Consider the following 13,481-nt stretch of genomic DNA (forward strand, 5'->3'; position numbering starts at 1 on the left):
GAGTATGATGTCACAGTTGTCGAATACGAGCCATGCACTACTCACGTCAGGCCGAGACATAACAAATAAAGTAACAGAAGGACGGGGCACGTACCAGCAGTGCCCTGTTGTCCTCACTTATTTTGCATGCTTTCATACAATTAATAAAAATAGCAATACGCATCACTCAAAGTGAGTGACAGGGCACAGATGAGCAGTAATCAATCACTGCACATTTCTATCCTCGTATCCCTATATTACGGCGGTGGCAACGGGCCCATAAGTGTACTCAGAAAGAGTCCAAAAGCTTAAACAAGACACGCTTCATAAAAAAAAGTACTCTTTTCATGACTTGTCTAGATCAGGCAGGACAGGTCCAGACTACGAACCCTTCCGAGTCACCTGCTCTCTAAAACACTTCCTGGGTGTGGAAATTGTCTCAATGTTTACATCTAGTTTGAGTTTTTGCAGTTTAACTCTGTGACTTGATGAGGATTGCGTAATGAGAAGTGAACATTTACTTAACTAAACCAATGGTGTTCATGCAAAATCTCATGCCGCTGCAAGCAGGATTCGAACCAATGTGGGGAAACCCCATTGGATTTCAAGCCCAACGCCTTAACCACTCGGCCATCGCAGCTGCGTGAGTAGGATGTCACTGTTGTCGTATACGAGCCATGCGCTACTCATGTCAGGTGGAGACCTAAAAAATAAAGTAACGGAAGGACGGGGCACATACCAGCAGTGCCCTGTTGTCCTCACTTATTTCGCAAACTTTCATACAATTAATAAAAATAGCAATATGCATCACTCAAAATGAGTGACAGGGCACAGATGAGCGGTAATCAATCTCTGCACATTTCTACTCTCGTTTCCCTATATTACGGCGGTGGCAACGGGCCCTTAATTGTACTCAGAAAGAGTCCAAAAGCCTAAACAAGACACGCTTCATAAAAAAAAAATTAATCTTTTCGTAACTTGTCTAGATCAGGCAGGATAGGTCCAGACTACAAACCCTTCCGAGCCACCTGCTCTCTAAAACACTTCCTAGGTGTGGAAATAGTTTCAATGTTTACATCTAGTTTAAGTTTTTGCCATTTAACTCTGTGACTTGATGAGGATTGCGTAACAAGAAGTGAACATTTACTTAACTAAACCAAATGGTGTTCATGCAAAATCTCATGATGCTGCAAGCAGGATTCGAACCTACGCGGGGAAACCCCATTGGATTTCAAGTCCAACGCCTTAACCACTCGGCCATCGCAGCAGCGTGAGTATGATGTCACAGTTGTCGAATACGAGCCATGCACTACTCACGTCAGGCCGAGACATAAAAAATAAAGTAACAGAAGGACGGGGCACGTACCAGCAGTGCCCTGTTGTCCTCACCTATTTTGCATGCTTTCATACAATTGATAAAAATAGCAATACGCATCACTCAAAGTGAGTGACAGGGCACAGATGAGCGGTAATCAATCACTGCACATTTCTATCCTCGTATCCCTATATTACGGCGGTGGCAACGGGCCCATAAGTGTACTCAGAAAGAGTCCAAAAGCTTAAACAAGACACGCTTCATAAAAAAAAGTACTCTTTTCATGACTTGTCTAGATCAGGCAGGACAGGTCCAGACTACGAACCCTTCCGAGCCACCTGCTCTCTAAAACACTTCCTGGGTGTGGAAATTGTCTCAATGTTTACATCTAGTTTGAGTTTTTGCAGTTTAACTCTGTGACTTGATGAGGATTGCGTAATGAGAAGTGAACATTTACTTAACTAAACCAAATGGTGTTCATGCAAAATCTCATGACGCTGCAAGCAGGATTCGAACCTACGCGGGGAAACCCCATTGGATTTCGAGTCCAACGCCTTAACCACTCGGCCATCACAGCTGCGTGAGTATGATGTCACAGTTGTCGAATACGAGCCATGCACTACTCACGTCAGGCCGAGACATAAAAAATAAAGTAACAGAAGGACGGGGCACGTACCAGCAGTGCCCTGTTGTCCTCACTTATTTTGCATGCTTTCATACAATTAATAAAAATAGCAATACGCATCACTCAAAGTGAGTGACAGGGCACAGATGAGCGGTAATCAATCACTGCACATTTCTATCCTCATATCCCTATATTACGGTGGTGGCAACGGGCCCTTAAGTGTACTCAGAAAGAGTCCAAAAGCTTAAACAAGACCCGCTTCATAAAAAAAGTACTCTTTTCATGACTTGTCTAGATCAGGCAGGACAGGTCCAGACTACGAACCCTTCCGAGCCACCTGCTCTCTAAAACACTTCCTGGGTGTAGAAATTGTCTCAATGTTTACATCTAGTTTGAGTTTTTGCAGTTTAACTCTGTGACTTGATGAGGATTGCGTAATGAGAAGTGAACATTTACTTAACTAAATCAAATGGGGTTCATGCAAATACTCATCCCGCTGCAAGCAGGATTCGAACCTATGCGGGGAAACCCCAAGGATTTCAAGTCCAACGCCTTAACCACTCGGCCATCGCAGCTGCGTGAGTATGATGTCACTGTTGTCGTATACGAGCCATGCGCTACTCATGTCAGGTGGAGACCTAATAAATAAAGTAACGGAAGGACGGGGTGCATACCAGCAGTGCCCTGTTGTCCTCACTTATTTTGTAATACTTTCATACAATTAATAAAAATAGCAATATGCATCGCTCAAAATGAGTGACAGGGCACAGATGAGCGGTAATCAGTCACTGCACATTTCTACCCTCTTTTCCCTATATTACGGCGGTGGCAACGGGCCCTTAATTGTACTCAGAAAGAGTCCAAAAGCCTAAACAAGACACGCTTCATAAAAAAAATTACTCTTTTCGTAACTTGTCTAGATCAGGCAGGATAGGTCCAGACTACAAACCCTTCCGAGCCACCTGCTCTCTAAAACACTTCCTAGGTGTGGAAATAGTTTCAATGTTTACATCTAGTTTGAGTTTTTGCCATTTAACTCTGTGACTTGATGAGGATTGCGTAACAAGAAGTGAACATTTACTTAACTAAACCAAATGGTGTTCATGCAAAATCTCATGACGCTGCAAGCAGGATTCGAACCTACGCGGGGAAACCCCATTGGATCTCAAGTCCAACGCCTTAACCACTCGGCCATCGCAGCTGCGTGAGTATGATGTCACAGTTGTCGAATACGAGCCATGCACTACTCACGTCAGGCCGAGACATAACAAATAAAGTAACAGAAGGACGGGGCACGTACCAGCAGTGCCCTGTTGTCCTCACTTATTTTGCATGCTTTCATACAATTAATAAAAATAGCAATACGCATCACTCAAAGTGAGTGACAGGGCACAGATGAGCAGTAATCAATCACTGCACATTTCTATCCTCGTATCCCTATATTACGGCGGTGGCAACGGGCCCATAAGTGTACTCAGAAAGAGTCCAAAAGCTTAAACAAGACACGCTTCATAAAAAAAAGTACTCTTTTCATGACTTGTCTAGATCAGGCAGGACAGGTCCAGACTACGACCCCTTCCGAGCCACCTGCTCTCTAAAACACTTCCTGGGTGTAGAAATTGTCTCAATGTTTACATCTAGTTTGATTTTTTTCCATTTAACTCTGTGACTTGATGAGGATTGCGTAACGAGAAGTGAACATTTACTTAACTAAACCAAGTGGTGTTCATGCAAAATCACATTACGCTGCAAGCAGGATTCGAGCCTGCGCAGGGAAACCAGATTGGATTTCGAGTCCAACGCCTTAACCACTCAGCCATCGCAGCTGCATGAGTATGATGTCACTGTTGTCGTATACGAGCCATACGCTGCTCACTTCAGGCCGAGACCTAAAAATTAAAGTAACGGCAGGACGGGGCACGTACCAGCAGTGCCCTGTATCCCCCACTTATTTTGAATGCTTTCATACAATTAATAAAAATAGCAACAAGCATCACTCAAAGTGAGGGTCAGGGCACAGATGAGCGGTAATCAATCACTGCGCATTTCTACCCTCTTTTCCCTATATTACGGCGGTGGTAACGGGCCCTTAAGTGTACTAAGAAAGAGTCCAAAAGCCTAAACAAGACACGCTTCATAAAAAAAATAATTACTCTTTTCGTGACTTGTCTAGATCATGCAGGACAGGTCCAGACTACGAACCCTTCCGAGGCACCTGCTCTCTAAAACACTTCCTGGGTTTGTAAATTGTCTCAATGTTTACATCTAGTTTGAGTTTTTGCCGTTTAATTCTGTGACTTGATGAGGATTGCGTAACAAGAAGTGAACATTTACTTAACTAAACCAAATGGTGTTCATGCAAAATCTCACGACGCTGCAAGCAGGATTTGAACCTACGCGGGGAAACCCCATTGGATTTTAAGTCCAACGCCTTAACCACTCGGCCATCGCAGCTGCGTGAGTATGATGTCACAGTGGTCGTATACGAGCCATGCACTACTCACGTCAGGCCGCGACATAAAAAATAAAGTAACAGAAGGATGGGGCACGTACCAGCAGTGCCCTGTTGTCCTCACTTATTTTGCATACTTTCATGCAATTAATAAAAATAGCAATACGCATCACTCAAAGTGAGTGACAGGGCACAGATAAGCGGTAATCAATCACTGCACATTTCGATCCTCGTATCCCTATATTACGGTGGTGGCAACGGGCCCTTAAGTGTACTCAGAAAGAGTCCAAAAGCTTAAACAAGACACGCTTCATAAAAAAAGTACTCTTTTCATGACTTGTCTAGATCAGGCGGGACAGGTCCAGACTACGAACCCTTCCGAGCCACCTACTCTCTAAAATACTTCCTGGGTGTAGAAATTGTCTCAATGTTTACATCTAGTTTGAGTTTTTGCAGTTTAACTCTGTGACTTGATGAGGATTGCGTAATGAGAAGTGAACATTTACTTAACTAAACCAAATGGTGTTCATGCAAAATCTCATGCCGCTGCAAGAAGAATTCGAACCTACACTGGGAAACCCCATTGGATTTCAAGTCCAACGCCTTAACCACTCGGCCATCGCAGCTGAGTGAGTATGACGTCACTGTTGTCATATACGAGCCATGCGCTACTCATGTCAGGTGGAGACCTAATAAATAAAGTAACGGAAGGACGGGGCACATACCAGCAGTGCCCTGTTGTCCTCACTTATTTCGCATACTTTCATACAATTAATAAAAATAGCAATATGCATCACTCAAAATGAGTGACAGGGCACAGATGAGCGGTAATCAATCACTGCACATTTCTATCCTCGTTTCCCTATATTACGGCGGTGGCAACGGGCCCTTAAGTGTACTCAGAAAGAGTCCAAAAGCTTAAACAAGACCCGCTTCATAAAAAAAGTACTCTTTTCATGACTTGTCTAGATCAGGCAGGACAGGTCCAGACTACGAACCCTTCCGAGCCACCTGCTCTCTAAAACACTTCCTGGGTGTAGAAATTGTCTCAATGTTTACATCTAGTTTGAGTTTTTGCAGTTTAACTCTGTGACTTGATGAGGATTGCGTAATGAGAAGTGAACATTTACTTAACTAAATCAAATGGGGTTCATGCAAATACTCATCCCGCTGCAAGCAGGATTCGAACCTATGCGGGGAAACCCCAAGGATTTCAAGTCCAACGCCTTAACCACTCGGCCATCGCAGCTGCGTGAGTATGATGTCACTGTTGTCGTATACGAGCCATGCGCTACTCATGTCAGGTGGAGACCTAATAAATAAAGTAACGGAAGGACGGGGCGCATACCAGCAGTGCCCTGTTGTCCTCACTTATTTCGTAATACTTTCATACAATTAATAAAAATAGCAATATGCATCACTCAAAATGAGTGACAGGGCACAGATGAGCGGTAATCAGTCACTGCACATTTCTACCCTCTTTTCCCTATATTACGGCGGTGGCAACGGGCCCTTAATTGTACTCAGAAAGAGTCCAAAAGCCTAAACAAGACACGCTTCATAAAAAAAATTACTCTTTTCGTAACTTGTCTAGATCAGGCAGGATAGGTCCAGACTACAAACCCTTCCGAGCCACCTGCTCTCTAAAACACTTCCTAGGTGTGGAAATAGTTTCAATGTTTACATCTAGTTTGAGTTTTTGCCATTTAACTCTGTGACTTGATGAGGATTGCGTAACAAGAAGTGACATTTACTTAACTAAACCAAATGGTGTTCATGCAAAATCTCACGACGCTGCAAGCAGGATTTGAACCTACGCGGGGAAACCCCATTGGATTTCAAGTCCAACGCCTTAACCACTCGGCGATCGCAGCTGCGTGAGTATGATGTCACAGTGGTCGTATACGAGCCATGCACTACTCACGTCAGGCCGCGACATAAAAAATAAAGTAACAGAAGGATGGGGCACGTACCAGCAGTGCCCTGTTGTCCTCACTTATTTTGCATACTTTCATACAATTAATAAAAATAGCAATACGCATCACTCAAAGTGAGTGACAGGGCACAGATAAGCGGTAATCAATCACTGCACATTTCGATCCTCGTATCCCTATATTACGGTGGTGGCAACGGGCCCTTAAGTGTACTCAGAAAGAGTCCAAAAGCTTAAACAAGACACGCTTCATAAAAAAAGTACTCTTTTCATGACTTGTCTAGATCAGGCAGGACAGGTCCAGACTACGAACCCTTCCGAGCCACCTACTCTCTAAAATACTTCCTGGGTGTAGAAATTGTCTCAATGTTTACATCTAGTTTGAGTTTTTGCAGTTTAACTCTGTGACTTGATGAGGATTGCGTAATGAGAAGTGAACATTTACTTAACTAAACCAAATGGTGTTCATGCAAAATCTCATGCCGCTGCAAGCAGAATTCGAACCTACGCGGGGAAACCCCATTGGATTTCAAGTCCAACGCCTTAACCACTCGGCCATCGCAGCTGCGTGAGTATGATGTCACTGTTGTCATATACGAGCCATGCGCTACTCATGTCAGGTGGAGACCTAATAAATAAAGTAACGGAAGGACGGGGCACATACCAGCAGTGCCCTGTTGTCCTCACTTATTTCGCATACTTTCATACAATTACTAAAAATAGCAATATGCATCACTCAAAATGAGTGACAGGGCACAGATGAGCGGTAATCAATCACTGCACATTTCTATCCTCGTTTCCCTACATTACGGCGGTGGCAACGGGCCCTTAAGTGTACTTAGAAAGAGTCCAAAAGCTTAAACAAGACCCGCTTCATAAAAAAAGTACTCTTTTCATGACTTGTCTAGATCAGGCAGGACAGGTCCAGACTACGAACCCTTCCGAGCCACCTGCTCTCTAAAACACTTCCTGGGTGTAGAAATTGTCTCAATGTTTACATCTAGTTTGAGTTTTTGCAGTTTAACTCTGTGACTTGATGAGGATTGCGTAATGAGAAGTGAACATTTACTTAACTAAACCAAATGGTGTTCATGCAAAATCTCATGCCGCTGCAAGCAGAATTCGAACCTACGCGGGGAAACCCCATTGGATTTCAAGTCCAACGCCTTAACCACTCGGCCATCGCAGCTGCGTGAGTATGATGTCACTGTTGTCATATACGAGCCATGCGCTACTCATGTCAGGTGGAGACCTAATAAATAAAGTAACGGAAGGACGGGGCGCATACCAGCAGTGCCCTGTTGTCCTCACTTATTTCGTAATACTTTCATACAATTAATAAAAATAGCAATATGCATCACTCAAAATGAGTGACAGGGCACAGATGAGCGGTAATCAGTCACTGCACATTTCTACCCTCTTTTCCCTATATTACGGCGGTGGCAACGGGCCCTTAATTGTACTCAGAAAGAGTCCAAAAGCCTAAACAAGACACACTTCATAAAAAAAATTACTCTTTTCGTAACTTGTCTAGATCAGGCAGGATAGGTCCAGACTACAAACCCTTCCAAGCCACCTGCTCTCTAAAACACTTCCTAGGTGTGGAAATAGTTTCAATGTTTACATCTAGTTTGAGTTTTTGCCATTTAACTCTGTGACTTGATGAGGATTGCGTAACAAGAAGTGAACATTTACTTAACTAAACCAAATGGTGTTCATGCAAAATCTCATGACGCTGCAAGCAGGATTCGAACCTACGCGGGGAAACCCCATTGGATTTCAAGTCCAACACCTTAACCACTCGGCCATCGCAGCTGCATGAGTATGATGTCACTGTTGTCATATAAGAGCCATGCGCTACTTATGTCAGGCCGAGACCTAAAAAATAAAGTAACGGAAGGACGGGGCACGTACCAGCAGTGCCCTGTTGTCCTCACTTATTTCGCATACTTTCATACAATTAATAAAAATAGCAATACGCATCACTCAAAGTGAGTGACAGGGCACAGATGAGCGGTAATCAATCACTGCACATTTCTACCCTCGTTTCCCCGTATTACTGCGGTGGCAACGGGCCCTTAATTGTACTCAGAAAGAGTCCAAAAGCCTAAACAAGACACGCTTCATAAAAAAAATTACTCTTTTCATAACTCGTCTAGATCAGGCAGGATAGGTCCAGACTACAAACCCTTCCGAGCCACCTGCTCTCTAAAACACTTCCTGGGTGTGGAAATAGTTTCAATGTTTACATCTAGTTTGAGTTTTTGCCATTTAACTCTGTGACTTGATGAGGATTGCGTAACGAGAAGTGAACATTTCCTTAACTTAACCAAATGGTGTTCATGCAAAATCACACTACGCTGCAAGCAGGATTCAAACCTGCGCAGGGAAACCCCATTGGATTTCAAGTCCAACGCCTTAACCACTCGGCCATCGCAGCTGCATGAGTATGATGTCACTGTTGTCGTATACGAGCCATACGCTGCTCACGTCAGGCCGAGACCTAAAAATTAAAGTAACGGCAGGACGGGCAACGTACCAGCAGTGCCCTGTATCCCCCACTTATTTTGAATGCTTTCATACAATTAATAAAAATAGCAACAAGCATCACTCAAAGTGAGGGTCAGGGCACAGATGAACGGTAATCAAACACTGCGCATTTTTACCCTCTTTTCCATATATTACGGCGGTGTTAACGGGCCCTTAAGTGTACTAAGAAAGAGTCCAAAAGCATAAACAAGACACGCTTCATAAAAAAAAAAAATATTTTTTTCGTGACTTGTCTAGATCATGCAGGACAGGTCCAGACTACGAACCCTTCCGAGGCACCTGCTCTCTAAAACACTTCCTGGGTGTGGAAATTGTCTCAATGTTTACATCTAGTTTGAGTTTTTGCCGTTTAACTCTGTGACTTGATGAGGATTGCGTAACAAGAAGTGAACACTTACTTAACTAAACCAAATGGTGTTCATGCAAAATCTCATGACGCTGCAAGCAGGATTCGAACCTACGCGGGGAAACCCCATTGGATTTCAAGTCCAACGCCTTAACCACGCAGCCATCGCAGGTGCGTGAGTATGATGTCACAGTTGTCGTATACGAGCCATGCACTACTCACGTCAGGCCGCGACATAAAAAATAAAGTAACAGAAGGCAGGGGCACGTACCAGCAGTGACCTGTTGTCCTCACTTATTTTGCATACTTTCATACAATTAATAAAAATAGCAATACGCATCACTCAAAGTGAGTGACAGGGCACAGATGAGCGGTAATCAATCACTGCACATTTCTATCCTCGTATCCCTATATTACGGCGGTGGCAACGGGCCCTTAAGTGTACTCAGAAAGAGTCCAAAAGCTTAAACAAGACACGCTTCATAAAAAAAAGTACTCTTTTCATGACTTGTCTAGATCAGGCAGGACAGGTCCCGACTACGAACCCTTCCGAGCCACCTACTCTCTAAAACACTTCCTGGGTGTAGAAATTGTCTCAATGTTTACATCTAGTTTGAGTTTTTGCAGTTTAACTCTGTGACTTGATGAGGATTGCGTAATGAGAAGTGAACATTTACTTAACTAAACCAAATGGTGTTCATGCAAAATCTCATGCCGCTGCAAGCAGGATTCAAACCTACGCAGGGAAACCCCATTGGATTTCAAGTCCAACACCTTAACCACTCGGCCATCGCAGCTGCGTGAGTATGATGTCACTGTTGTCGTATACGAGCCATGCGCTACTCATGTCAGGTGGAGACCTAATATATAAAGTAACGGAAGGACGGGGCACATACCAGCAGTGCCCTGTTGTCCTCACTTATTTCGCAAACTTTCATACAATTAATAAAAATAGCAATATGCATCACTCAAAATGAGTGACAGGGCACAGATGAGCGGTAATCAATCACTGCACATTTCTATCCTCGTATCCCTATATTACGGCGGTGGCAACGGGCCCTTAAGTGTACTCAGAAAGAGTCCAAAAGCTTAAACAAGACACGCTTCATAACAAAAGTACTCTTTTCATGACTTGTCTAGATCAGGCAGGACAGGTCCAGACTACGAACCCTTCCGAGCCACCTGCTCTCTAAAACACTTCCTGGGTGTGGAAATTGTCTCAATGTTTACATCTAGTTTGAGTTTTTGCAGTTTAACTCTGTGACTTGATGAGGATTGCGTAATGAGAAGTGAACATTTACTTAACTAAACCAAATGGTGTTCATGCAAAATCTCATGCCGCTGCAAGCAGGATTCGAACCTATGCGGGGAAACCCCATTGGATTTCAAATCCAACGCCTTAACCACTCGGCCATCGCTGCTGCGTGAGTATGATATCACTGTTGTCGTATACGAGCCATGCGCTACTCATGTCAGGTGGAGACCTAAAAAATAAAGTAACGGAAGGACGGGGCACATACCAGCAGTGCCCTGTTGTCCTCACTTATTTCGCATACTTTCATACAATTAATAAAAATAGGAATATGCATCACTCAAAATGAGTGACAGGGCACAGATGAGCGGTAATCAATCACAGCACATTTCTATCCTCGTTTCCCTATATTACGGCGGTGGCAACGGGCCCTTAAGTGTACTCAGAAAGAGTCTAAAAGCTTAAACAAGACACGCTTCATAAAAAAAAGTACTCTTTTCATGACTTGTCTAGATCAGGCAGGACAGGTCCAGACTACGAACCCTTCCGAGCCACCTGCTCTCTAAAACACTTCCTGGGTGTGGAAATTGTCTCAATGTTTACATCTAGTTTGAGTTTTTGCCGTTTAACTCTGTGACTTGATGAGGATTGCGTAACGAGAAGTGAACATTTACTTAACTAAATCAAATGGTGTTCATGCAAAATCTCATAAAGCTGCAAGCAGGATTCCAACCTACGCGGGGAAACCCCCTTGGATTTCAAGTCCAACACCTTAACCACTCAGCCATCGCAGCTGCATGAGTATAATGTCACTGTTGTCGTATACGAGATATGCGCTACTCATGTCAGGCCGAGACCTAAAAAATAAAGTAACAGATGGACGGGGCACGTACCAGCAGTGCCCTGTTGTCCTCACTTATTTCGCATACTTTCACACAATTAATAAAAATAGCAATACGCATCACACAAAGTGAGTGACAGGGGACAGATGAGCGGTAATCAATCTCTGCACATTTCTACCCTCTTTTCCCTATATTACGGCGGTGGCAACAGGCCCCTAATTGTACTCAGAAAGAGTCCAAAAGCCTAAACAGGACACGCTTCATAAAAAAAAATTACTCTTTTCATAACTTGTCTAGATCAGGCAGGATAGGTCCTGACTACAAACCCTTCCGAGCCACCTGCTCTCTAAAACACTTCCTAGGTGTGGAAATAGTTTCAATGTTTACATCTAGTTTGAGTTTTTGCCATTTAACTCTGTGACTTGATGAGGATTGCGTAACGAGAAGTGAACATTTCCTTAACTAAACCAAATGGTGTTCATGCAAAATCACACTACGCTGCAAGCAGGATTCGAACCTGCACAGGGAAACCCCATTGGACTTCGAGTCCAACGCCTTACCCACTCAGCCATCGCAGCTGCATGAGTATGATGTCACTATTGTCGTATACGAGCCATGCTCTGCTCATGTCAGGCCGAGACCAAAAAAATAAAGTAACGGAAGGACGGGGCACGTACCAGCAGTGCCCTGTTGTCCTCACTTATTTCGCATGCTTTCATACAATTAATAAAATTAGCAACATGCATCACTCAAAGTGAGTGAAAGGGCACAGATGAGTGGTAATCAATCACTGTATGTTTCTACCCACTTTTCCCTATATTACGGCTGTGGTAACGGGCCCTTAAGTGTACTAAGAAAGAGTCCAAAAGCCTAAACAAAACATGCTTCATAAAAAAAAGTACTCTTTTCATGACTTGTCTAGATCAGGCAGGACAGGTTCAGACTACAAACCCTTCCGAGCCACCAGCTCTCTAAAACACTTCCTGGGTGTGGAAATTGTCTCAATGTTTACATCTAGTTTGAGTTTTTTCCATTTAACTCTGTGACTTGATGAGGATTGCGTAACGAGAAGTGAACATTTACTTAACTAAACCAAATGGTGTTCATGCAAAATCTCATGCCGCTTCAAGCAGGATTCAAACCTACGCGGGGAAACCCGATTGGATTTCGAGTCCAAGGCCTTAACCACTTAGCCATCGCAGCTGCATGAGTATGATGTCACTGTTGTCGTATACGTGCCATACGCTGCTCACGTCAGGCCGAGACCTAAAAATTAAAGTTACGGCAGGACGGGGCACGTACCAGCAGTGCCCTGTATCCCCCACTTATTTTGAATGCTTTCATACAATTAATAAAAATAGCAACAAGCATCACTCAAAGTGAGGTTCAGGGCACAGATGAGCGGTAATCAATCACTGCGCATTTCTACCCTCTTCCTGGGTGTGGAAATTGTCTCAATGTTTACATCTAGTTTGAGTTTTTGCCGTTTAACTCTGTGACTTGATGAGGATTGCGTAACAAGAAGTGAACATTTACTTAACTAAACTAAATGGTGTTCATGCAAAATCTCATGACGCTGCAAGCAGGATTCGAACATTCACGGTGAAACCCCATTGGGTTTCAAGTCCAACACCTTAACCACTCAGCCATCGCAGCTACGTGAGTATGATGTCACTGTTGTCGTATACGAGCCATGCGCTACTCATGTCAGGCCGAGACCTAAAAAGTAAAGTAACAGAAGGACGGGGCACGTACCAGCAGTGCCCTGTTGTCCTCACTTATTTCGCATACTTTCATACAATTAATAAAAATAGCAATACGCATCACACAACGTGAGTGACAGGGCACAGATGAGCGGTAATCAATCTCTGCACATTTCTACTCTTGTTTCCCTATATTACGGCGGTGGCAACGGGCCCTTAATTGTACTCAGAAAGAGTCCAAAAGCCTAAACAAGACACGCTTCATAAAAAAAAAATTACTCTTTTCGTAACTTGTCTAGATCAGGCAGGATAGGTCCAGACTACAAACCCTTCCGAGCCACCTGCTCTCTAAAACACTTCCTAGGTGTGGATATAGTTTCAATGTTTACATCTAGTTTGAGTTTTTGCCATTTAACTCTGTGACTTGATGAGGATTGCGTAACAAGAAGTGAACATTTACTTAACTAAACCAAATGGTGTTCAT

General features: G+C 43.6%; 11 non-coding genes across 11 annotated transcripts; all 11 read right to left on the reverse strand.

Moving 5' to 3' along the window:
* Window positions 1–1,164: 1,164 nt before the first annotated feature.
* On the reverse strand, window positions 1,165–1,246 carry TRNAS-UGA (transfer RNA serine (anticodon UGA)). The gene has a single exon. It is a non-coding gene; the product is annotated as a tRNA-Ser (tRNA).
* Window positions 1,247–1,789: 543 nt separating this feature from the next.
* TRNAS-CGA (transfer RNA serine (anticodon CGA)) lies at window positions 1,790–1,871 on the reverse strand. The gene has a single exon. It is a non-coding gene; the product is annotated as a tRNA-Ser (tRNA).
* A 1,167-nt stretch (window positions 1,872–3,038) lies between these two features.
* Window positions 3,039–3,120, reverse strand: TRNAS-UGA (transfer RNA serine (anticodon UGA)). The gene has a single exon. It is a non-coding gene; the product is annotated as a tRNA-Ser (tRNA).
* Window positions 3,121–3,663: 543 nt separating this feature from the next.
* On the reverse strand, window positions 3,664–3,745 carry TRNAS-CGA (transfer RNA serine (anticodon CGA)). The gene has a single exon. It is a non-coding gene; the product is annotated as a tRNA-Ser (tRNA).
* A 546-nt stretch (window positions 3,746–4,291) lies between these two features.
* On the reverse strand, window positions 4,292–4,373 carry TRNAL-UAA (transfer RNA leucine (anticodon UAA)). The gene has a single exon. It is a non-coding gene; the product is annotated as a tRNA-Leu (tRNA).
* Window positions 4,374–6,163: 1,790 nt separating this feature from the next.
* TRNAS-UGA (transfer RNA serine (anticodon UGA)) lies at window positions 6,164–6,245 on the reverse strand. The gene has a single exon. It is a non-coding gene; the product is annotated as a tRNA-Ser (tRNA).
* Window positions 6,246–6,787: 542 nt separating this feature from the next.
* On the reverse strand, window positions 6,788–6,869 carry TRNAS-UGA (transfer RNA serine (anticodon UGA)). The gene has a single exon. It is a non-coding gene; the product is annotated as a tRNA-Ser (tRNA).
* A 542-nt stretch (window positions 6,870–7,411) lies between these two features.
* Window positions 7,412–7,493, reverse strand: TRNAS-UGA (transfer RNA serine (anticodon UGA)). Its single transcript has one exon. It is a non-coding gene; the product is annotated as a tRNA-Ser (tRNA).
* Window positions 7,494–8,037: 544 nt separating this feature from the next.
* On the reverse strand, window positions 8,038–8,119 carry TRNAS-UGA (transfer RNA serine (anticodon UGA)). Its single transcript has one exon. It is a non-coding gene; the product is annotated as a tRNA-Ser (tRNA).
* Window positions 8,120–8,662: 543 nt separating this feature from the next.
* On the reverse strand, window positions 8,663–8,744 carry TRNAS-UGA (transfer RNA serine (anticodon UGA)). The gene has a single exon. It is a non-coding gene; the product is annotated as a tRNA-Ser (tRNA).
* Window positions 8,745–11,790: 3,046 nt separating this feature from the next.
* TRNAS-CGA (transfer RNA serine (anticodon CGA)) lies at window positions 11,791–11,872 on the reverse strand. The gene has a single exon. It is a non-coding gene; the product is annotated as a tRNA-Ser (tRNA).
* Between the last annotated feature and the right edge of the window lie 1,609 nt (window positions 11,873–13,481).

Source organism: Lissotriton vulgaris, chromosome 11 (genome assembly GCF_964263255.1).
Source record: "Lissotriton vulgaris chromosome 11, aLisVul1.2, whole genome shotgun sequence".
Classification (NCBI taxonomy): Eukaryota; Metazoa; Chordata; class Amphibia; order Caudata; family Salamandridae; genus Lissotriton; species Lissotriton vulgaris.